General features: G+C 44.0%; 1 protein-coding gene; it reads right to left on the bottom strand.

Moving 5' to 3' along the window:
• LOC139102966 (pancreatic triacylglycerol lipase-like) overlaps nt 1–26,062 on the bottom strand; it is a 195,239-nt gene that overhangs the window by 3,676 nt on the left and 165,501 nt on the right.

The raw sequence follows: 26,062 nt of genomic DNA, 5'->3' as shown, positions 1-26,062 counted from the left end.
CCTTGAAAGAGTTTAATATTTTAAGTATATTATTATTCTCTATTATTATATTAATTACATCGAGTTGATATCGGGTTAATGATATAATTAAGCTATCAAGTAAATAGAGTTTTTATGCAATTCACGCTTTGATTGTAACCTCATTTTGGACAATCAATTATTTGTATATCAATTGCGTTATCCGCATTATCAATCATTCTTATAAAACATCAATAAGCGTTAATTATATATATGCATATATAATTTTTTTAATTTTATTTTTAAACTATGCCTTGAGGTTTAACGTAGTACAAATTAAGAAGTAAAGAAGTAGGTGCCTGTCAAAAAGTAACAATGAATCTTAATACCGCGGTGTAACAGAAAATGGAATAAAAGTTAAGCGAGAAAGAGAGGAAAAGAAAGAGACGAAAAGGAAAGGTAATTTTTCTTTTTCTTTTCACGTACATTTTTTAAGTAAACGTTGTCGACAAGTAGTAACGTTAAGTCGTTAGGTGACAAACGATATCAGACGATCTGATTGAATAACGTTGCATCTCGCGTGCGAAATTTGGCCAGCAAAGCGAAGAAATACGTGCGAGAAGCGACTTACATGAGCGGCTAGGAAAATACGACCCCTTAAACGCGCGTGTTTTCCCACCGAGACATTTAATTCCCCCGCACTCACGGGTTTTTATTCGTAATTGAGTCCTACGGCGCGGTCCTCGTCGCGTTTACGTAAATTTTAAAATATTCCAATTAGTGTAATGAAATTAGCGCGCTTATGAAAATTTCGCGGCATTAGCCGGGACGCGGGGTAGGAGGGGAGAGGGGGAGGGTGGGAAAAGGCGACGTTAACGTGTCTATGAAAATTTTCATTTGCACATTGACGTGAGAGACTGTTAAGCGAGCGCGGAAGGATTAAGAGACGGAAACCTGTTGTGGCGTGTGTTCTTTTTAAAAGCCGCGGCGGGTTCTCGCCCTCGGCGGTTACATTTCTCAGACAGAATCAAACAGGTTCGCTTCGCACACGGGAGCGCACGGGATAAAAACCAGTTTTAACGACCCGCTTGAAATTTTTATTGTACACAGAGCGCGCTCAGCGGAATGCATCCGATACAAATACTTTCCGATCTGTAGCGACTATCGCCTTTGTTCCGATGCGTTTACAGGTGTTGAATATTAAAATGAGATGGGTTTATCGGAAAAATCGAGGCACGATCGGCTTACATTTTCCCCCGCGTGCTCTTCGTTTACCTTCGCCTATCGCGTTATTTGCAGACGGCTCCAACGTAATTAACGGCAAATCAACGACGAATAAATATCATTATAATTTTTATTACAATTCGACGCGTGTAGTTCGATACCGAAAAACATTTACAAGATTATAAAAAAAAAAAACTCAACCGACAGATGATCGATCACTTTTTTAAAGCTCCCACGGAAAGTGATTTCTTTTTTTTTTCGAACGCGAAAAAGAATTAAAAATATTTTTTGCACATTTTTTTTTACTAAGGCGTAGGTTATCGCGCTAGAACCGTGCAAAATTATGCTTAGATGACCGAAGACTCGACGTCCACGGTACGGGCGCTTGCGTGAAGCTCGAAAATGAGGGGGACGACGGGGGGAGGCAAAGTGGGTGGTGGTCTGGGGGTGACGGGGGAACGGGGAGTTGGAGCTGTGAAAGCGAGGGCGCCTGCAGTGACTAGCCTCCATCGATTTACCGTGCGGCGCCATCTTGCCACCCTACGCCACGGGGGTTGACCACCCCTCTGCCCCCTTTGCCCCCTCGCCGCCGCCGCCTGTCGGGGTCACCCCCCTCGAGGCAGAGGCAGACATTTTGAAAAATGATTCCGAAAGTCATCGTGGCCCGCACCGGCGTTTTTTAGCGGGCTCGACCCGGCCGCCCGGCCCGCCCGACATCCCTTTTTCGCGCCCGGTCTTTCGCATACGAAGAGCACGGGAAGAAAAAGCGGACGCGCGACAAAAAGAGGGAAAACTATCGTGGCAAAAGACGCGGAAATAAATGAGCGCGTAGCGCGTTCTCGCCGTAGCTTGCGTGTTCTGGTTATTAAGCCCTAAGTGATGAGATTTTCGCTACGCCGGGCGCCAGCCATAACAAAACGCGCCAACTTTTTCATCACATCGAGTCGCAACAATCGTTCCTTTTTTTTCTTTCTATCTTTTTTTTTTATACAAACAGCAGCATTAATCATTGCCGCGTTTATCTGTGAGAAAAAAAAGGTATCGTATCTCGAAGAAATGAAAAATCTTTATTGCCGTAATAGAAATGTTACTTTTCTTTTTTTTTTTTTTAAACATAAAAATATATCCATTGTAATAATTTTACACGTAGCGTGTAAAAATAATTAAAATAGTTATATTAGTTGAGCCTTTGTCAAAATATTGACGACCAGGGGGAAAAGGCGACTTTAATCTCTAAAGTACGATATCGTTGTTGCGCAGAGAATTTATGATTACCGCTATATAACGCTGCTTCGAGCTATCTCTAATTATGCATACGAGGAGAGATCTATCTACGTTCAAATACTAACGGTTGACTTTCTAGAATTACTTATTTTCGGGGAGACATTAATTTCCGTAACTGTGCTCTCGGTATCGTGCCGGCTGCCTCAGAATTCGTGCTTACGTAATTTATATAGCGTATGTATATGTGCACGCGCGGACATCGATATTGGATTAAATTACACCTTCCGGAGTATATAGTTTTCCATTATTTTCCTCGCGGGCGATTTGCGCATTAGTCCGAGATGAAATTACAAAGCACTTAAGAAGACCTCGCCGATTTACTGAAAGGACGTGATATTTTAAATGGACGGTTGCAGCCTGTGGCTGGACATTCCGAATCAAAAGAGGCGAGGAACAAAGGTCGACAGGAGAGAAAGATTTCAATCGTGTCTACCAATCGCGGGATAAACAATACGGGGCTTTCGAGAATGCACAGTGCGGTCGATCGGCTCTCGATTAATCAGAAAAAATTCTTGTTTTCGTGAAAAAAGATCACCATTCTAGACGATGGCGCGGAAACAAGGGATTCCGAAATCTCGTGGGAGACGTGCCACGTGCAATAGCGAAACGCCCATAAAAAACGTAATAAAAATAAATCTTTCGATACACATAGAAATAATATGTCAAGTAATTTATTTAAAACACTACAAGTTACTATAATAACTAATCAAAACAACGGTCAAATAAAAGCAATAAAAAAAGAAAAGAAAAAAAAGAATTGTCGTGCAAAAGTTGGCATACATTTTTAAATGACATCTCATTTATATTCGGATAGAGTGTGCGATCTGCATTGCGACGAAAGTATGTCAAAGAGAGCTTCATGATAGTTTTTTGCGTAAACGCAACGCGAGAATGACAAGAGTAAATCCAGATTAAATAAAGATAATGGAGAAAGAAGTAAAACACTTCAGCGGCGGTTCGCGAAAATGATAAAAAACCGAAGTATGATGCGATTGATGCGCGGCGAAGAGCAAAGAAAACAAATGAAGGAGGAACGGGGGAGCGCGCAAATAAATAATGTAAAATAAGTTTCGTCCGGAAACAAATCGATTCGCGCACGAGGTTATCACAAAAACAGGCTTCATGTACGGCATCCGCAATTGAATTTCGACGAGAATAATGGGCGATCGACAAATTTACAGAGTAGCGGTACATCGTCCTCGTTGCGCAATTATATTTTTATATCGTGCGTTTTACATATGCTTTACATTTAATTAATGAATGGCTACGTGCCGCGATAACAAGGGGCGCGTGCCCTTTTTTTTTCCTCGCGCGCGGCGTCCAGGGAAAAGGAAAGAAAAAATAAAAATAAAAAAAACTTCGGCGACACTTTGAACTTGATTGAGAAGAGCGCAGCGGTATGTAATTATTTTAATCGCGTAACGCGAGTGAGAAGGAAGAAGTAACGTTAAATTGTCGGCATCGAAATATTGCGAATTAATAACGTACGTTCAATTTACCAGTCGCGGCCGTTGGGATTGATCGCGCAGGCAAGAAGCAAAGTAATACAATCGTGGGAGGGAAAACGTGTTATCGCAAAAGAACAGCGACGGAATGCAAATAAGACTGTCCATAATATTCTTTCCTTACTACCCGCGGGCACGGTAGAGGCGTGATGCGACTACGGGCGACGTGTGTAAGAGGAAAAACTAAGATCCATCTGTTCGGCCCTTCTTGCCGCGCTGAAATAAAAGAGGTACATACTCATACGATCGCGCTAAGATGTAAGAAGTGTTGGTAGGACCGGCGCAAAAATAGGCTTCACGCTCGTACCGGTAATTGAATTTCGAGGAGGATAATGGGCGGCCGACAAATACGCGCGGTCGCGTTAGATCGCTTTCGATGTGTGGCGCGCGGGCATTCAGCCAGGCCAGGATGGATCCTTGATGGCTAGATTTAAAAAACCGTCCCCGTTCGCCCACTCCCCCTTCCGCGTCCTGCGTCCCGTTCTCCGCGGCATAGCCGTCGCCATGTGTTACGAGGGGGTGGCGGCGCTTCGTAATGGTGGTATCGGTGATAGTAGTGGTAGCGGTCCAGTCGGCGGCCTCTATATAACTGATGGTGCTTCTGAGTGTCAGGGCCAGGCTGTCCACTTCTTTGCGCGCACGTGTGTACGTGCGTGTGTGCATGTTGAGGCGATTTGCACGTTGGCCGGTTTCTCCAAGTACAGCTAGTATACGAGTGGCGCGCAGATTGTCGCAGGTTTCTTTCCCCGCTTTCTTTTGCATAACGCGTTCTCGATTTAGGGTGAACTTATATAGCAACGGAAATAACGCGATATTAAAAATTCTCGAGCTCCCAGCAGCTGAAGCTTTTTAAGAGTCGTAGGGCGGGATTTTGAAATTTATCGAGCTCGAAACGAATTATATTTTGGTAAAAGGCTGCAATATTCAATTATAGAAAATCATATGTAATTCGTGTATAATTGAGTATTGTAAAAGCTAAATCGAATTTCGTCCTGTCAAACTTCAAGTTTCCTTGGATCGTTCCCCGACAGGTCGCTTTTAATAGGGTTTTCTTTGTTAAATGTATTTTCATGATTCCAAACATGTGCCGTATTAATTACGAGTTGTTAATTAATATTCCGAAGACCGATCGGGCACCGAGGTAAAAACTTTATCTGCTTGGCAAACGCGTCCGCCTTATCGAAGTTATTTTCACTCGAAGCTCTGCGGCGCTCGTTGTCGCGTGTTTCCACAGGATTACCCGTTAAGCGGTGCAAGTAGAACTCCGGCTTCATCGATGATATTGAAAAGGAAGGTGGGAAACGTAGTCGGCGCGCGCGGTGGAGGGCGAAAATAAAAGAAAACGCAGTAGGTGCGACGAGTCAATTAAGGTCGATCGAGGAATCGTTCTCCGCCTATCGCGCGTACACATGCATAAATGCCTACATGCACACATACACACACAATTATATATACATATATATATAGATATATATATACATATAAATGATGGATCTATTGAACGACTGACGAGAGCGAGTACGCCGAGTGTGAATTTAACGAGTGCGAAAGAGAGGCCGAAAACCGAGCGGGAGGAAAGGCACAACGGGGATATCCGGGGTCAAACGTTAATACGCGTATACAGGAACGAGTGAAGGAACGATGCCAGGTCCAATCCTCCTGACAATAATCGGATTGATTAAAAGTCGCCGTCGTTCACCACCACGCAAACCGCCGTTCGTCCGTACGCGAACACGAGATCGCGGGTGAGCGCGGGTACGCCGAGCGATTTATAGGCACGTTTTATATATGCCCCACATACGTATGTGTATTCACGGCGGAGGGTGTGTAGTACGGACGAATGTGAAATCGCGTTCGCGTTTGCGAGCACGTCCAGTGAAAAGCGCCACATCGCCGCGTTTGTCATTAATGAGCTCATAATTGCGCGCCGTCAGATTGTACTTTCGGGATGAATGTGCGCGACGCGCGAGGTAAAAATCGGGCGGGCGATCGAGAAATATTGCGAGACCTTCCGCAGTCGCGAATCCCTCGGACGAAATCCGCGCGGCTCGTAGCTACGCGCTTATTAACAATGGTAATGCCGGTCATGTGGAAGCTAATTTAGACTTATCTCGCTGCTATATCTTCCTCTGTTGCGTACGGGTAGGAAAGCATTCGGCAATCTCGTAATTATTCAGCAGGAGACGCGACTGTATCAAAGCGGCGCTCTAATTCCATTAGGACCGTGTAAGATAATTCGTGATTACGGCGGGTTTGAAAGGTGGCCCGAGAGGACGAAAGAGTGGCCGCGAGCGAAGGTAGGAGTTCGCCTCGAGTCAAGGCGGCGAATCGATATTTTTGACTGCAATTTAGTCTGCATTTAATCAACGTTTAATCACCTCATCAACGGGCCAAGTTAATCCGAGCGAGCTACCTACCGCCGTAGCCGCTTCTATGTATGCCCTAGCACGAGGACGCCATGTTTAAACTCATCATTATTCGGCGCACTAATAGAGCCGCACCGAGGAAAATTCTCTCGGGATTCTGACTCGCGTAAAAAGGTGAACGAGCCGCGCTGAATAGCGATCGAAGGCTGAAAGGCTGCATGTCCAAACCGGTGCGCCGAGAATTGAAAGAACGTTATATTTTATGAAGCTCTATTTGCAGTAAATTGTGAAATAAAATAGTAACCCGAAGTACGTGTAAACGTTTCATTTTATTCGGATATTCAGTATCAAATGTTATGCAAAGCGTATCCTGAAGATTTCGCAAAATTATTAAAAACACGGTGAAAAGTTATCGCTTGTGTTTCTTAGAACAAGAAAAAAGAAACGTTTCCACTGTTAATTACACGCGATTTATATAAAATCCGAAATTCTGCGTTAACATTTACTTTTTTCTTTTTTTTTTTTTCTTTTCTTTTCTTTTTTTCTCTTAAATACGGCAAAACGTTTAATACATTATTACACTAATATCACCGGAAGAATCCCGGTCCTAACAATAGTAAAACTGGTAGACCGTCCTTTTAATTGTGTAAAGAAATTAACGCAGTAAAGTCCGCTTCGCATTTAGCCCTTTATGGGCCACAGAGTCGTTTCGAAGGTCTAAATTACCAAGGGCCGGTCCTTCGAGTTCAGGGCCGACCCTGTCTCAGCCGAGGTTCTCCATTCCCTTCAGTCCCTTAACGCCCAACACGGCTGCCGACCTCTATAAATTCCCTCAGGATTTTTCTTTTCTCTACTTGCCTTAATTAAAGCCCTCCCTTGCTAGCCGTATTACTACGCCTATGGACCCGCCCTTCCACGTCACATTTACCCCTAGCTATGACATTTCCACTCCGGACAGGTACATGACTCTGACTAAATGTCAGACAGTACGAAGGATGTCGAGCCTTTTAAAATTACGTAACGATTACGCTACACGGAAATACACTTGCATCACGTTTTAGCCTGTCACTTAGAAAAAGCATAACTTTCAGATACTTTGAAAGAAGAAAGTTTTATTCATGCAAAGTGATAAAGAATAAAAATCAAAATGTATGCATATAATATAATATAATCATGTAATTTAAATGTCTCTTTAGAGAAGACTTATTAATTGTCAATTATTATAAATAAGAAGTAATCAAAGTATATTTAGTACAAAGCTTTCTTTAATCAATTATCTATTAATATATCGTCTACTTAAAAAATCCGACTTGCATCTACGCTGCTAGAGATAAAACGTCGAGTTAACTTAGACGTATAAAAAAAAGAAAAAAAAAAAAAAAAGAAAAAAAACTTGGCACAAGTTTGTTCGGAAATTTCGTGGACACCCGGTAGCATCGTTATTTATTTGCAGAAAGTCCTCTCGCATAGCGAAAATGCCGTTTTCTGTCTAGCTGGAAAAGTTTCGCGAGTCGAGGGCGTAAGGAATTCCTTAAGCTAAAAGCATACGTGTCCCCATCCCCCGGTTTAAAAACTTTCATCCCTTCTATGGGTGCGCCGGTGTGGGTGGTTGTGAAGTAGTTTGAAAAGTTTTCGCGCGCAAAAAGCCGAGCTTTTCGCACTTTTCTTCGTCGTCTGCGCGAAAGGATGTGCGCGGTACTATCGAAGGAGGGTGAAGTCGTAGGGGATGGTGGAGGTGGATATGGTCGTGCGATGTTAGTGGCGACGGCGATGTTGGGGGTGGCATCTGAGGGTTCGAAGAAGGAGCCCCGGGAGTGGGGAAATCGACAGATAAGAGGAAATGAGAACAAGAGAGAGCGAGCGAAACAGAGAAGGGTGGGGATGCCAACCCTTTCGTGGCAATAGAACGAAATATTAAAATTCTTAGGCGAATAGCGATGAAATACTTCAAGAATTAATTTTAAAGTTTCAACACGGTGGCTTTAAGGGGCAGTAGCAGTTTTTATTTCAATATGCAGCGAGTTGAGTTTAGTTTACCGTATTTTTTTTTTCTTTTTTTTTTCCTCTTTTTTTTCTTTCTTTTTTTTTATTTATTTATTTTTTTTTTTTAAGACATACTTTTTGTTTTAATAGTTTTATGAAAAAAGTAAGTACCGAAAGAGTTTTATCGTTGTGTACATATGCGATATATAAACGTCGACAAACGTATTTGGATACAGTCGTGAAGCGCTACGTAAAATATTTGCAAACTTAGCAGCATAGATTTTAATCTTCGTTCCATTTCCTTTTTCAAACATATATAAATCGAATAAAATATTTTGCATAATTTATAACAATCTGAAATTACATTCTTCGTGCAATTTTTTCATTGCGCTAAATGAATATCGACCGATAGCTATCGTGAATGACGATAAATCTGTACGTTCGCGGAAGCTTTAAACGGGGCAATGAACGAGGGTCGTACGTCCTAAGCAAAATATTCCGCCGCGAAAGAAAGTGTACTAGGCGAAATCGAACACCTCCGTTGCGAAGCGAGCCGTTCCGAGAATTTAAAATGAACTCTACGAGATCGCGCCTTCCTATGTAGGCGCGCGCGTTTGCATAGGATGCAGGTGCAAACGGGGGTTCTATTGGTAAACCGTGGTAGGTGATAGGGACACACAGGGCGGCATCACGAAGTACCTATGTACAGCACACGTAGTGCCATGAAAGAGGATCGGCGAGAGCTAGAGCGAGCGACGGGTAGCCGCGCGGTGAACTAGCTGCTATCCTCGAGAAGCTTTTGCAAACCGAGTCGAACTTGTCGCTTGCGTTGTGTGCGGTGCTGATGGTGGGGAAACTGGTCGGTCGATGCGCTCGGTCGCTGCCGGAGCTGCAGGGGGCTGTTTTTGCGGGTGTGGCTTAACGCACCCCCTGTCGTCCCACTGACCCTCGCCTCCTTGCCCCAGGAACTACCTACCCTCCTCACCGCGCTCAACTACCTATTTCTCCACCCCCCCCTTCCCCCCCTTCCGCCACCCACCGCGTCCCCTTTCGACTCACCCGTAGTCCTTGTGCTCGCCTTCCTTCCCCCTTACCTATTCTCACCCTCCCCCGCGAGACCCGCCGCCGACTACTGTCCGATCTAGCCCCCGAGGGGCGACCATGAGCGCGAAACTAGAGTTACCCGATCGCGTCTACGTGATCAGCAAAGTGTACTTTTCGGAAAATGCGCTTGAAATATGGGGAACGACTTTCTGCGACTTTTACGTGCCCGCCGTGCCGCCCGATGAGTTTGCGTTGTTTGTGTGTAGCCACGATAGCGCGCACTATATTCCGACTATTACTGAAGTTTTCGCACATGCATTCGCGAGATTAACTTTATGCTCAGTTTGATGGCGAAAGAAATTGCGGCTCTCCTCGCGCGAATGCCGCACACAAATTCAACACTCCGCTTAATTCTTTTACACTTTCTCCCGTTGTTTTATTTAAACGAAACTATAACGGAGTCAAGCTGAATAAATATACACGCAATTAAAAAGAGCACGGTCTTTTTTTTCCAGCTCGTAACTAATCGGTATTGTGTACACATGTACGGATAAGAAATTTTCGGATAAGGATAATTCGGTATGGATAAGGAAATTATTTTGCCAATATTTTTCACATCATAAAGTGTAATATTGATTCATTAATCAATGCATAATATATGCGTACGTTTTCTTTTTTTTCTTTTTAATTTACCGCTGCGATAAGAACGTTTATCAAATGTATACTTGAGCGAAGTATTTCATCCGATAAGATGAAGAATGTCGATAGCAAGAATGTGACCCGATCCAAATGGATTGAAAAAAATTAAACTTATCACTTCGCGATAAATTAATTACGCGATAAAATTTGCAAATGTATGTACGACATTTCCAGTCAATTCATCCCACGCAATTATGCAAAGAAACTTAAAGAACGTTTATGCAATTTTTGAAAACTAATTAAATTTGCGAAACTAATATTCATGTTTATTTAGTAATATTTATATCGATTGTAAAAGGAAAAGTGTCGAGCAAAGGTACATTGCCAATTAGTTAATTTTTAGATTAATTATATCAAGTATCTGGAATTAATTGGTTTACAGATGTAAATTTAATTAATTTTTTGATGCAGATGGAATAAGGTAATAAGCAATAATTATTCCTTTCTTTTCAACAAAATTATGTTAATCGTATCGGTTTGTTATTTTAAAGCAAGATTATCGTTTCATCGTGAATAATTAAAATTCGATAAGCTAATCAAACGCATGCCACTGTCACATGCGTTGGAATTTAAAGATATGCATCTCTGTACAGATTAATTCTGATATTTCAATGTATAAAGCGTGCCGAGATAAAAAGAAAAAAAAAAAAAAGAGTTCCTTTATCAATCGATCATCGGGCGACTTCTTAATCTCGTCGTGTAAATAACGGAGTTCCATCCTCCTCTCTTTCTCTCGCGGCGACTTTGTAATAATATAACAAAACGGAAATTCAAGCGAACGAAAGTTGAACAGAAGTTGAGTAAGGACACCAGGCGTTTTATTCATTACAAAGACAAACGGGTCTACTTTCGTTTCCGCGAGACACCTTAATTGTCATAATTTTCTCTAATTAGCGTCTCCTAGTAGAACGATATGTTTTCGCTCCGGTGGGTCCGCGCGACGCCCTCGCGCCGGCCATTAAGACACGGCGCCGCGACGCCGAAAAATAAATGAAAAAGAATCGGCGGAAAATATTCGTGACATTGAAACAACGTCGATTTTTATTGTGGACTGCTACGCGGGCCACGGCCGTTGCCCGACACGGTTTCGATTGTTGCTTTTCTCTCTCCTCATCCTGTTCCCTTTCCCTCTTTCCACCCTCTTTTTTTTTTTTTTTTTTTTTTTTTTATTTCGCTCCTCTGCGTCGCGTCGCGACACACGAAAACAGCTGTTACTTCACCGCCGGTCGACGCGCCGCGCGTTGCCTCGCCGCCGCGGCGGCGGCGGCGCAAACGCGAATTCGAATTCGCTCTTTTTCATTGCGCGTGCCGCACGCATCCCAGCTCGCGGACCTCCGGTACTTCGACCTCCTACGGTGCATCGACCAGCGTCCACATACTCCGCATCGACGCGCCTGTAACACGACCGCATCACCTTCCACTCAGTCCTGACCGCGCGCGTTTTTCGCATTTCTCGTGCGCGGAATCGGTGCAGCTCTTCGAAAAAAAAAAGGAAAATAAAAAAAAAAAAGAAAAAAAGAAAAAAATCATAAGCGCGAACATTCGCACCGATAGACGTTTACGCGCGTTACAAATTGCTCGTACGCGTACGTAGAACATAGAGACGTCGTAGATTCCTCTCTCCTGCCTTTCCGAAGTGAAATCAATGCTTTCGCTTTTTACGGTTCCCGAACACAGCGAGGGAAATAAACGCAAATGGACGACCGTTACCGCTCGCGCTGTTCGAAACAAGCACCCTCAGTTTTCGCTTTTAGATTAGCAGAATAATGAAAACGATAACAAAATTGATTTTTTTTTTTTTTCGAACGGCTAATGGGTAACATTAAATTATTGAGCCGGGTCTCAAAGCAGTTATTCCTCTCATCTCCTTTATAACTTAATAGACAACGCATTAAACGATTGCACAGTCAGCAAATTTACCGTGAATAAATTATACATACTGATCAAGCTAACAGCTGCCCTTTCTTAATGAACGGGGTCAAACCGGACGTGTGTTCCAGATGATGATTAACCGTGTGACTAATTAGAAGAAAAAAAAGCGAGTTCGTACTCAGATGTGCAAACATAATTAGGGCCAATCGGGGGGGAAATAAAGAAGAAAGGGTGACTGTTTGAGGACACACGATCCGCCTTCCTCCGTAGTCTACGATGACCGAGTGGTCATCGTTAATGGCGCCGGTAAAAAGTGTTTACACGCGCTTTACAAAGACCAGGGACCCGCCCAAGATCGGCAGCCCGACGCGATGCCTTACAAAGCGAAAAGAAAATCTCCCTGATAAATTAAAGGGAAGTCGCGCGGAAATATCGTTAATCGGCGTATTTAATTACGATTCAGTCAATGAAACCGCTCGAGCTGAAATTCCTTTAAATATACATCGAAATTGACGGGCTATTAATATTAATAAAGCGCGTCCCGTTAGGCGCCCGCTACTTAGAACGGGAAAATAAAATACCTGTTGTCGGGGAAAAAAAACTGCCGTTTAATATTAAAAACTAAGTGCGCCGCTTAAAAATTATTTAAATGCATGCACATTTAATGTGTATGAAATTAGCGCTTCTTGCCTCTATCGCGCGCCTATATACCCGCGCATTAACATTATGAAATGTATCTTATTTGCATTAAAGCGTGATGCGACTTTAACGCGCCGTCCCGTATCGGGAGGTGAAACCCGAACCGCGCGATATAACGGAAGGTGTTGGCCCGCGTGACGAGCCGATAGAGTGGCAGAGTTCCGCTAATCGTGATGGTATTTTATTCGAACTCGTCAAGAAAATATTGGCCGAAATTGCCGGTGGTAATGGAGCAATTAGCGCGAAAACTGGCGACCAAAGGGAATCGGTTTGACAACAAAATTGGACGACACTTCCGGCGCCGCGGCAGCAAAGTCGAACACGACAAATAGAGACATTATTCACCGTTCACACGTTATGCCGCGCATGTATACGGGCGCGTGCAACACGGAAAACGTACGTATCCGGCGTGGAAGGAGAACAAAAAGTGGGAATTCGTAGCCGCGGATAATCGAGTTTACCGCATGTTATAGAGCGTTAAAATTTCCGCGGGCATTCGATCGTTCTTCCACTCTCCCTCTCTCTCCTTCTCTCGTCGACCCTCTCTCTTTCTCTCTCGCTTTCTCTCCCTCTCGTTCTGTCTGATCGCTTCGCTCTCATCCTTGCTCGCGCCGCGCCGCTGATGGAGACGAGCTCAGTGTCCGCTTACAGGTCGCGTCAATGGTCGAACAATCGTCGGACTATTAGCAAACTATTACAATATCGATGGCAGCCGATGGGTCGATAGATACGCGAGCCATCAGCTGTTGCGCTGATCGGATATCTCCGATAGACTGGGGCTGCCACGGCTACACAGCGACCACCGTCATCCCCAAATTGCTCCTCGTAGATCATTGAGTCCAACTTGGCAATCGGGAACGGGCGCGGCGAGGTGAACGTACCTCGTCTTTTAAAGGCTTTTCTAACTAATGTTTATCTAAATATTTTTCCTCGCTATCTTCCGACGTGGCGCAAATCTATTCTTTTATTAATTGCAGACGCTCGATAATAAAATGCACGACGAGGCTCGCGGCAATAGTTATTTCTTTAATTTCAAAAATTGCGCTTTCGAGTTTTTTTATTCCCCCCGCAAATTTACGCCGAATTAATTTTATCATACGAATCCGATTGCAAGAATTGTTTACAGAGAAAAGAAATTCCCGGCGCAACATGTGGTCGTCCATAGATTATTTCATTCTCGGATCGGGTTCTCAGTGCCATAACAAATCGAACGCTTTTAAATAATAGGCGACATCGTTATCGCGTTTGCAACAATTTATCCCGGCGTTTCGCTTAAAAACGTAATATAATGTTAACGTTCGCCTTTCGCTAATGTTGCGTCAGCAATCGCGCGATCATCACTGTTGCGCGCTTCCCTTTCTTCTCCTTTTTGGCTAAAAACATTTTCATTACACATATTGTTTAATACCTCTCTCGTTCGGAGCAATTTCATTGGGCAAAAATTCCTATGTTACATCGCGTAGAGTGATATCGTCGAGTTGTGCAATTTTTATTGTCCCCCGAGTGGACGGACTGTAAAATGTTGGAAGAAAAGGAGGAAAACAATGCGGATGTAAATGCAACGCCGTCCTACGGCCGGTCCAGCTTAGGGAATAATTTCGCCCAGTAACTCATTCCGTTATAAAAATATATCCAATTACAAAACTCGAACTATCCGCTCCGTTTATTATACGCGTCACAAATCACTGTGTTCCATCGAATCCGTATTTTTGAGAACGAAGAAGCTCGCGCGCGTTTCTCAATTAAGCGTGACCCCGTTACGTACGGCGTTAATAATAACGCCGCGCATAAAAATTAAGACATGCAACGTCTTATTAATTAAACTTCGCGCGGGAGAAATAATTATATATCGCGCCCGGCGTACTTGCCAGTCGTATTAGTGTAAAATGCATTCTTCGTGCTCGCGCTTTGATCTCGGGGCGGAACGTTTTGATAAAATGTAGCATGGCGGCGAGAAAAAAAGTACATAAATATACGACGCGTCAGTACATAAATGTAACCCCGACCTAGGGGAAAACCCGTTGGCGGGAAAAGAGGCGGAGGAAGGGCCGCGCGTGATGCGCCATTCGAAATCGATTCCTGCAACGCAGCGTTGCAGCCTTCGATGAACGGGTCACGACCATGGAAATATGAATGAAAAACGGCTCCGCGCGGTTCTTCGGGAAAAGCCCCGCTTGGAAAAAAAGGAGGCAAACCACGTTGCCTGGCCATCGATCGACCACGTGCTCGGCACCTGTTCGACTCTGCCGCCTTTCTCGATGCTCCTGTAATACTTTCATTGAGATTTCTTTCTCATCTAATGCTCCTTCAGCTTTATATCATTCCGCAAAAGAATTATTTGTAGAAAAAAAAAAGAGAAAGAAAGAGAGAGAGACGCCGCGATTCTTTTATCATCTCGCGATCTTTAGTTACACAAAAATTATTTTTCTGCAGTTTATATAGAAAGAATTTCTTGACGCGCGAGAAACGGCCACCGTCTAAACGATTAATTTTCTTATATATACATCGAAGATTATACCATCATGATTCTTATTTAACAAAGGGTAGATTTAAAAGGAAGGATTTTGCACGACGACGTTTTGTCACGCTCCTTTCGCAATTGTGTTCCCACCCGCGGGGGAGGGATGCGGAGAAATGTCGTCCGCCTCGACGTTTAATCATACTTAAGTTCCTGTTTGGAGAACGCTCCCGCGCTTGAATGTCAGACAGCCCCGTCCAACTAATTATGAATTTCTGTAGACCGCAATCAATTTTCCCCGGGAACGAAATTGCCGGTAAATTGGCGTCGTCGGAGCTGATGTCCAACTATGCTTCCGGACTATCCGTAGTGGTGCCCAGACGCTGGGGATCACGCTGGCTCTTTGTGTTCCGGGGGTTACTATCGGGTAAAGTAGAAGGGAGAGATTGGGCTGATGCCGGTCGAGGTTAGAAGAGAGACGGGAGATAGGGTGGTTTTTGGTAGGTGGGTTCTACAAAGGCGGGAGGGTGCCCGCGGGGGTGGACCTAAGCGAGGATAAAGGAGAAGGAGAAAGCACACACAACCATAGTGTGTGGCTCCTCTTGGGGAGGTGGGTCGGAGGACGATCAATAAGGAGCATCGCTGGTGGGGGGTCTTACCAGGACCTCAAGCTGCCCCCCACGTTGTCCTGCTTAGGGTGAGGGTCCGCAAGAAAGAACCGAGAAAATATTCTGAAAGGGGTCGTCGTCGTATACGTATGCGTATGTTGGTGATCTCAGTCCGTGAACTTTGGCTCCCACCATCGCGCGGGCCGCACACGCGAGCGTCTATTCACATACATTGTCCCACGGGCACGAATACGCGCGGTCCGAGCAGTCTCCACGTGTGTCCCGAGATGACGGTGGCCGTGTATATACGAAGTTACGCGAGAGATGCGGACCGCGTCGGGAGAAAACCGAGAAAAATTCCGAACGTAGGAAAGCCGGAGGAAAAAAAAAAAAAGAAAAGAAAAAAAAAAAAAAATTGTACGTGCAATTACCCATCCCCCGACACCTGCGAAAGTGGGATTCCTTTGGCCACCCAGACCTCTTTTCTTTCCCTCGACGCCAGCGGTTCTTTACGTGGAACGAACTAATCTCTCTCCTTCGGTAGGGAAAAAGAAAAAAAAAAAATTTTTGCCCGACGCTGCGCCTTGTCTTAGTGTAAGGAGCGTCAAATAAAGAGTCGTGAGATGAATGTAAATACGTTTTACATATTACGGAAGCACGCGTTCTACGCGCGGCTCGCTTGTGTTTTCTCAGGAAGCTCGTGGAGGGCTTTTTTTACCGGAAGTCACCTTGAGCGCCGTACACCTGTTTGAATGTACCTTCCAGACATGTAGCGCGTTCTTTTTCTATTAAAAGATGGTCGGTTGGAAATACTCCGCGTAAAAAACGTGAAAGAGTTTCGCAACTTTTTCTTCTATTTTATATTATAACATTATTTATAATCGAACCAATTTATTTATTGATTTTTTTTTAAAGACAATTTTCTTAAAACACGTAATCAACTAATTATAATTTTATAATTTTTACGCGGCAATACCATCCGCTTTAATTTAATAATTTTATCGACATCGAACGATATTGAAAATTTCGTAATAAATATCTAAAAATACTTCTTGGCGTAAAAATACATCTGACTGCAAAATAAAACTTTTTTCAGAGCGTTTTATATTTAGATCTTGAGCTCGAACTTGCTGATAAGAATCGCGGAAAACAATTGCGTAAGAATGCGTCGTCTAGCAAACACGCGAATAAAATTGGAAATACTTCGCGTAAAGAAGATAAAAGAGTTTTGCTTATTCTTCTTCTATTTTATATTATAATATTATTTATAATCGAACCAATTTATTAATTAATTTTTTTAAAGACAATTTTCTTAAAACACGTAATCAACTAATAATAATTTAATATTTTTTACGCGGCAATACTATCCGCATTAATTTAATAATTTTATCGATATTATACGATACGAAAAATATCGTAATAAATATCTAAAAATACTTCTTGGCATAAAAATGCATCTGAATGCAAAATAAAACTTTTTTCAGAGCGTTTCATGGTTAATTCTTGAGCTCGAACTTGGCGATAAAAATCGCGGAAAATAATTGCATAAGAGTGCGTCGTCTAGCAATCACGCGGATAAAAAAAAGGAAGATGACCGCAACGTCGTTATGGTCAGATCGTTTTAAATCTAATTTCCGGCGGGCATCGCGCGCGTCGTACACGATAAGGGACGTCAAGGAATCAGTGTCAATTAACGATGATGAAAGCAAAGGCTTGCCGCGTTACCGGTGATCGCGTATGAATATTCATTTCGTTTGGAGAATTTAATAGATCACGGATACCCTCGATGAACTACGAAGAAGGGAATGTGGGGATGAGAAAAAAAAAAAAAAAAAATTGCGGCAAGAAAGAGCGCACGTGTGTAGACGCCTACGTGTCATCGCGGTGCCGTCCATGTAAGTGACTTCGTCGCAACACCGACGATGAGGAGGCAAACGTACATACGTGTACGTGCCTCTGCGTATATGTACACGTGGATGCGTTTATATATGTACTCGGCGGAAGCGTCTAATCCATCGGGTGGGCATTGTTGTCAGACATATTGGGGTTTGTTCTTGAGGCAGCCCGAGGGAGGTGAAGGTTGAGGAGGATGAGGTGGCGAACGAGGAGATGGCGGAAGGTGGTCAGGTGGGTGGTTCGAAGGGGGTGGGCCTCGGAAAAGGGGGGGGAGGTGGGGGAGGGTGGTTAGCTTTATTGATCTGTAAGACTGCCAACCTACGGACTCTGTGCTTACCCGCGCTCTCCTCTTCGTTCTCTACATTCTCCACCGCCTTCTATTCCTACGGCAGACCTCTACTCGCTCTTTCTCGCTTTTACCTCGCGCGCCGTCTCTCTCCTTCGGCTCATTTCGGCTCAGTCTCTCCTCTTCTCTCACGCACGCTTTCTCGGCCCTTGCAAACACGCATACCAATCCACATTGTCACTCTCTCGCTCTCGCCATTCCCTTTCGTCTCACTTGCTTGCGTCCCCTCATCCCTGTGGTACGTCCCGTAAGCTCTACGTACCTACTCTAGCCACCCTTAACGCTAGCTTAGCAAGGGACAACCCCCGACCACCGCCACCGCCATCTACCACCGCCGCCGCGGCCCCCCCGGGTCGCCCTGCCGTCGTCCTACCCATCTCTGCCACCCCACCGCCTACCCCTTTTCTCTTCTCGTCGACGGTCCTCCCGGATTCACAACCAGCTAACCAACACGCAAGTCGCTTAAATCCACGCTCAACCTAGTCTCATTGTGTTTGTGTAACGTCCGAAGACCGCACGGACAATGCGCGTTCGCCGTAACTTTCTCGGCGCTCACCTCGCGAATTTTCTCCCTTTGCACTTTCTTTTACCCTTTCTTCCACGCGACTTTTTCGCCGCGCATTTCATTACGCGGTCAGCGCTTTCTCGCATTCCATGAATGCCGATCAAACTCGAATGAATGATCGATCTTCGCGTTCATAAATTTTAGATTAACTTTACAAAAATATTATCGAAAAGATGTGTGTACTTAAAGGTCTCCATCGAATTGCCTGTCATCGTATTAATAATATTGCCGATATGAGTAATTATATTTTTACAGAATTCAATAAAATTTAATACAATTTTAAAGCAAATCGCGGAAACGAATATCAGTGTCTTTTTATATAATTTCAAGGAGATAGCAACATTTGCACAACAGCTCGATATCATCACTTTTATAAAGTTGCCGCAGGCATTTTCATATCACTCATCAAACGATATAATATTTTTAAAAATCGACGAATACATTTAATTACATTAAATTTTACAACTTTGCACTCGTGTAACATAATTTATATATGACATAAATAATATATTACATATTTAAAAACGGGACATAATTTTTTTTTTATACTGTGGCTAGGAGATTCGAAGGATTAGTTTTGGATAAGAAATAATTGAGATAAAACGAAGACAGGCGGTAATAATTAAAATAGTACAAAAATTAAAAGACGAGTTAACGCGGAACCTCATATATGTTCATACGTTATAAATATATATTAATATTATTAAAAATATATAATATTTAATATATTAATTATATATACAATTTATATATACAATTTATAATCATTAATGAAATTGTTCTGATTCTCGCTTCACGCTCCGTTATCGTTTAATCTATCCCCCTTTCCTTTCTCACTCTCCCCAAATTTACGTGCCTTCACTCGAGAATGTTATAGCGAACAGGATATAAGCGATTTTGGAACGTTTCCCCCGCTTCTACCGCGTTTCATCCTCCCTGTGAGAGTTTTCCCCCGTTCCAAACGTCCGTCCGCCTCCTCGGACTTTCCTACTCCCTCGCGCATTTTTCTTACGTCCCCCTTTCCCTCCTATCGTACTCTCGGTCTCTTCCAACCTTCGTCGACCATCAGCAGCCGCGCGCACCACCACATGCTCGCCCGCGTCTACACGCACGCGTCGATGAGTACTCCGTCCCTCCTATGACGTGAGATTAAATTCTAACGGGCCACAGCTCCCCAACGTACAGGCATTTTTCTTAGCTCACCGGGGAAAGGACTACGTGCCTAAATTAATACTCACTCCCACGTAGACGGGGTGGGGAGTCGAGGGTGGACACCGACGTCGAGAGCTCGCGCGCATACCAGCTCGCGCGTATGTTTAGGACCACGGTGGCCGTGATAGTATTCGCAATGCCATACGGGCATTTCGACCCCCCGCTGAATTTCTAGCAGCCATTATTTAGCGCGCTTAGAACTTGCTACCCGTGGGATAATGGCGCCCTTCCGTACACCGTGGACCGGTATATAGGTAGGATAGCCAACAGGACTGCCAGAACGGGAGGATAAGAGGAAGAGAGGAAAGAGGAGGAGAAAGAGGACGCGGAGGGTTAGGGGTTTGTGCTGCACAACCTCGCAGCAATCTGGGAATTCCTGTTAGTTCTTTGGGCGTAATGACTCAACCCTTCCCGGCAAAATTACGGGCAAGAGAGCGCCGGATGAGAAACGAACGGTGATTACGTACGGTGACGATAGGGGTACGTACGTACATACCGTGCCGTACCGGGGTACAGCGGAGTCTTGGGAAAAGTCAAACGGGATATTTTAAAGCAATTAATTAAGGCCGCGGCGGAAGGAGTTCTTCTATTATCCGGCGGGAGAACGTGAGGTCGTTTCTCGCGATGAATTTCAGCGGACACCGCCTGAAGGCAAATACGAGGAACCGGAGTTACGTAATGCTTTCATTACTCCGCTGTGCGAGGCTCCCTTGCTTAAATAATCCTCGATTTAATACTAATTATCTGCGATTTATAGAACTGCCGGAAATCTTTACATTTTTCGAGTAATCCGTAAGAATCGTGGCAGCGAGCGCATTCGTCGCGGCATTTAAATGAGATTTTTTTTTATATTACTTTCGCTTTCGTTAAACGACACAGAAACTGAATGAATATTGAGAACGTACATATTTAAAAAATAGTTTTCAATAATTCTAATTACTTTTTAACACACTTAAAATGTTTTATAAATCTCAGGAGACTTTTATGCGAATAAAATATAAATTAAATAAATAACTTTCATTTTTTTAAAACAAAAAAAAAACTCTTTCATTAAAAGATATTTAAAAAATACTTCTCGATAACTCCAATTACTTTTTAACACGTTTAAAATGTTTTATAAATCTCAGGAGACTCTTGTGCGAATAAAATATAAATTAAATAAATAACTTTCTTTTTCTTAAAACAAAAAAAAACTCTTCCATTAAAAGAATAATCGTGAAGGAAGACTTTTTTTATTTGCCATCAAGATCGAACCCACTGACCGAACATAGCGTTTTCTACTCAGAGTGTACCGCTCCGGCGGACTTAGATTTAGGGGCTGCTAGTTGGAGGCAGTTCGCGGGGGGTGGCGGCGAGCCCGGTGAGCCGAAGGGATAGAAAGAGGGGCGAGGTATATGGGGGGTCGACGCGGAGAGAGGGTCGGGTTGGTTCACATTTACATAGCGGACCCGGCAGGACTAGATGACTAGGCGGTGGGATATTAAGAGGGAGAAAGGGGGTAGGTGGTGGCAATTCTGGCAACATGGCCGCGACCGAGCCGCGCGACGTACACCAAGGGAGCTCCTGGAAAAGGGGGAGAGGGTGGCTGAATTTCCTATGCCACCGCCGCCTTCTCTCGCATCGACCACCCACCTTCGTCAAGCCACCCACCTCCGCCCCCTCCTCTTTGCCGGGATGGGTTACCCATCCCGGAGTCTGCTTAGACGCGATTTCTCGGACCTAGCTTTATTCGATTATTAAGGACCGCTATTGGATTAAACGCGATTCCATTCCAGGCGCGGTTCTGCGACTGATTTCAGCACCCGTCGTCGCCACCACCCACTTGACTCGCCTAACTTTCCCTCGCTCTTTTTCCGACTTCCTGTCTCCGTTCGTTCGTACCGCGCCGTTGATTGGTCTCGATGTCAGAGGGGGTAACTTTCCTCCACGGATACGGCATGCCACGTTTCAGCACGGAATGGAGAAGAGAAGGTTAGCCAATTAGATCCGCGACCGCGCGAAATCGGGCGTACAGCGGTGAATTGCAGCGTGACAGAATTTCTCGGGATACGGACACGTCTCTTCGTCCACGAAACGAATCTTTCTCATTTCGGCTGTTCTCTTATTTGTGTCACTGATTTATATACACTTATTTATTCTCGTTACGTTTATTAATATTCGCAATATTAAAATCATCGGTTATTGCAACGACGGAAATTAACTTAAAAAAATCCAACAAGAAAAATCAAATTAACGAACATCTTACTTTCTTGCTTTCTTATTATTCATATTTCATTCTTTTTTTCTGATATGTTAATTAAAACCGATAATTACATTTTCATTCAATATCGTCCCGCTTTTTATCGAGAAGTTTATCCCGGTCAGCAAGAAATCTTGCTTTATCGTGCGTGGAACGACATCCAAGTTATCGCGCGCAAGGATGCATTCTCTCTTTTTTTCTTTTTTCTTTTTTTTTCCGAGTGTTCACCGACGCGGCGCAACAGCCGGGTATTCCTCGTTGCGAGCAAGGCGGACGTTAATCCCCGTCGCTGTAACTTTCAACGGCGGTAACTCATCCGATCAAAACCGTGAAACTTGGAGGCACGAGGCTTAGTCCTAATTTAAGGGTAGAAGTGAAAACCACCCCTGCTGGCGCTAATTTAAGGCCGGCACTGCCCGCTCATTTGTTTTAACCGCTCTCCCGCGGGAAAGTCAGGGATGAAGAGAGAGTACGCAGTTTTGCGGAAATGGTAGAAAGAGAAAGAGAGATCGAACGGGGGTGGACGGGGGGGAGAGGAAGCTCAATAGAGAGAATCGAGGACGCAAGGTACGGGGTGTCCCGGGGAGGTGGGCGAAACGTGGTTTAGTTTAGTTGCAATTCGCGCTGACCGGCTTTGAGTTTGCTTTTACATTTTCAAAATGCGCCATTCGGGCATCGACAGCCGATACTGTTTGATCGTCAGATCAGCAGTTTTGGGATTAGCGACGCTCTTTTTTTTGTTTTTGTATTTTTTTTTTCCTTTTTTTTTTTTTAAACATCGTTTTACCGCAGGTTGTACAAAATGGCCAAGAGTAACGGTTTATTTTTTCGATGTATTTATATCCAGAGATGAGGTAATTTATAAACAAAATTGGGACAGCCGCCACCCTTTTATGTACGACGCGAAGGGTGATATTTCGATTTTTCAGAGATATTCCCGTATGAATGATACATATGTTAAAAACATCTGTTCGTGGCGCCGTGCAAATATCGGAACGACGAAGTTCAAGTGTATATAATATTAAGCAGCAAAGAAAAAAAAAAAATGAAAGAAAAAGAAAAAAAGAAAGTACGCGATGCACGACGAGCAGCATCCGAATTTAAGGCTCTTTAGGGTGCCCCGAGGTTTATCGAATTCTTCGATATTTGCTCTTTTTATTTCGCCGTTCCATCATCCCGCAACGCGTTCTTTTTTTCTCACTCGTCGAGATCACTTTAAAGCCGCTCTCGCCAGCGTCCCGGCAGCGTCCACTTTTCTTCCTTTTTCCTGCATCTGGCCTGCGCGCGCGAGCCTGCTCCTTTTTTATTCGAACGAATCGCTCAGAATCACCCCGACGTAACGGAATTAACTCGCGATTTACCGATTTATTAGCACGCCAGTCTTCCTTTCTTTTTAAGCGCTTTACTCGTGTATTGCTATTTCCACCTTTTTTGCTTTAAGAATGTGTCAATTGGGAGATATCGGGATCAGATCGAATTAAAGAAAAAGGAAATGCAATCGAATAATCCTAGCAATAATAAATAAGTAAAATGTTTGCTAAAAATATGTCGATTAAACCACGTTATTTAACTTCGTATTTAGAAGTTCTACCAAACTAATGTTCGTGAAATTCATTAGTCGAATTAAACTTTTTCTAATTAATTACGATATCGCGTCTTGATGGCAAATTAATTATTACAGCTAACCCGAAAAAATTTCACAGTTAAAAGAACTTCCTTACACCGCGTACTGAATCTTACCGCAATACAAAATCGTCGAATGCCTTACGTATCTCTCGTAGACATCTGCGCGTCACCTCGTAAAACATAAATCGGAGCGAAAGATCGTAACACCCGCGTAGCGCCTATCTCCCGTTCGTCATCGGTTGATCAGAAGAATTCTTTGTCCGCGGCACGGCCGGTAGATAGTCGACACTCTTTTTCAACGAACGAAACTCTTCGCGTTTCGTCTCTTTGACAGCGCGACCGCGACGACACTGAAGGCTCAAAGGCGCCAAAGGTGATCCGCGATCCTTGCGAATCGCGTGAATCGCTGCCGGATCTGAATATCAAAGGCGCTTCGTGGACAAGCGTGGAAAACCTGAATAACGGCTGGGGGTCCTCCGGATCCAGGTGGGGTCTGCACCGGTTCGTCTGGTTCCTTCCGAAAAAACGGTATCGCCCGTTCGGCCACTGGGGGGCTGGCTAAGCCACGCGTTGCATCCCCGCGAAATCTAGCATCCCTCGCGGTCCAGCGCCGCGTCCTCGCGAGAAAAACGAGTTCCTTCCCCAAACGAGATGCGACGTCCCTTGCGTTTCTTTGTCGAGAAACGAGTCCGCGGTGGTCCGCGATTTCAAAACTCGTTTCGCAGTAAACGGCTGCTCGTTTCGTACTCGACAAAGGAAGCTAATTCTTAAAAGACCTCTACGGCGTGAAATGGGAGCGTTACGTTTCTTACGAAAGAGTTAAAGACGTTACGCCGTATCGATCGACGCTCTATTTCGTTCGATTAATTTAGAATCGCGCCGGACTTTATTCTCCACTTATTTATATTCGCGTTTAGAATATAAAATCAGCGTTAATTTGTTTTAAATTCAATTTATACGTCGTAATATTTAATACGCCCGTCACAGAGATTCTGTTTGAAAACCGTAGCGAAAGTTTATAATGATACATTCTTCATTCATCGCGGTAAAATTTTACGGTAAAGTTTAATTTGCATTTTATGCGTATAAGCAATCTCGCAAGTTCCACATCACCGGTGTGATGTGTCATCTGCATGCGAGTGAATATAATTCGCCTCGAACTATAACGCATGTGAATCTATGTGGGGGTCCACGGGAGAAAAACTCGTTTCGCGTTAAAGACGATCGTTTCTCATCCCGACCGGTTCCGAAAACGAGATCATCCGAGAAGGCAGATATTTCAACCGTCTCCGAGATGCAAAATCTAACCGTTACGAAAATAATCGCTCCGCGCCCCGAGCAAAAATTTATTTAGTAAATCTGATTTTGCAGCTAGCAGTTAGATCTTGCAGATTAAATATATTTTTTAACTAGTGAACTAGCTTGGCACTGGCCATAAATGATAAGAAAGTATTAAAAAAAGGAACAAAATCCGTCTTGTATCGGTAGTCAATTTTTAGCGCGGACTGTCCGTGTATCTAAATAGATGTCTAAATATTTTTTGTCTCGACTATCCTACTGTACGTATTGACCTATGTCAATACGCGTTCGACTGCCGATTTCGCCAAAACCGGTTCCCGTCGCCTGCCACCCGCGCGTCCACCACTTCGCGAACTTGGAATGCGAGGCCTCGCGGCCAGATGTAAACACACAGACGCACTTACACTACGATCGTTGGGCCCGGCGCCGTGCTGTCTGGGCAGTCGACCACGCTTTAAGATAGACCAGCAGCACGTGCAGTAGACTAGCGCGCGGCGAAAAAACGAATTATTAACGGTGGAAATCAATTTCCACTCGGGTTATCGCGCGCAGAAAAATTAACTGAACGAAAAAAATAGAAAAGAAATGAAAAATAAAAGGGAACTTGGCGCGTACGAATGCGACAATAATCCTTTGGTCAATAAGCTAACGTTATATTCTCGTATCGTGGTGAAAATTGCGGATAAAGCTCTTCGAACGATCGTGAGGTGGCATTTACTGCGGTATCGAGATCGCGGGCGTACAAAGTGCATCTTGGGTGCCGTAAACCCGATCGGTGTACGCGCGTATCATTGCAAATGAAGGTGCTACACCTGGTCTTATCCGGGACAATAAAAAGGAACGACTTGCTCGCCGCGTAGTTATTGGATAGCGAGAGGTCAGCTCGCCGCAAATGGTTAATAAAGCTTGACGAGAACGTGAGATGCATGCGGGGAGCGGTTAAGGTTGGCGTTAATGACGCCCGCATGCCCGCGCCTTCCCCGGAGATGTGAGCGCGGGTAGAAAAATAAATTGTGACCACCCTCGCCAACCTCAAATCTTTAGTGCCTCTTTTTTTAAATTCTCCCGTCTTTTCTTGGTATTTTCGAGTCAATAAACTCTCATACGCTATAACGCCTCAATTAACAACAATTTTTTATTATACATATTCTTTTTATTGCTACAAAAAAAATTAATAAA

Source organism: Cardiocondyla obscurior, linkage group LG05, assembly GCF_019399895.1.
Source record: "Cardiocondyla obscurior isolate alpha-2009 linkage group LG05, Cobs3.1, whole genome shotgun sequence".
Taxonomy (NCBI): domain Eukaryota; kingdom Metazoa; phylum Arthropoda; class Insecta; order Hymenoptera; family Formicidae; genus Cardiocondyla; species Cardiocondyla obscurior.
Note: the sequence above shows the minus strand (reverse complement) of the source record. Positions and strands in the feature narration are given on the sequence as shown.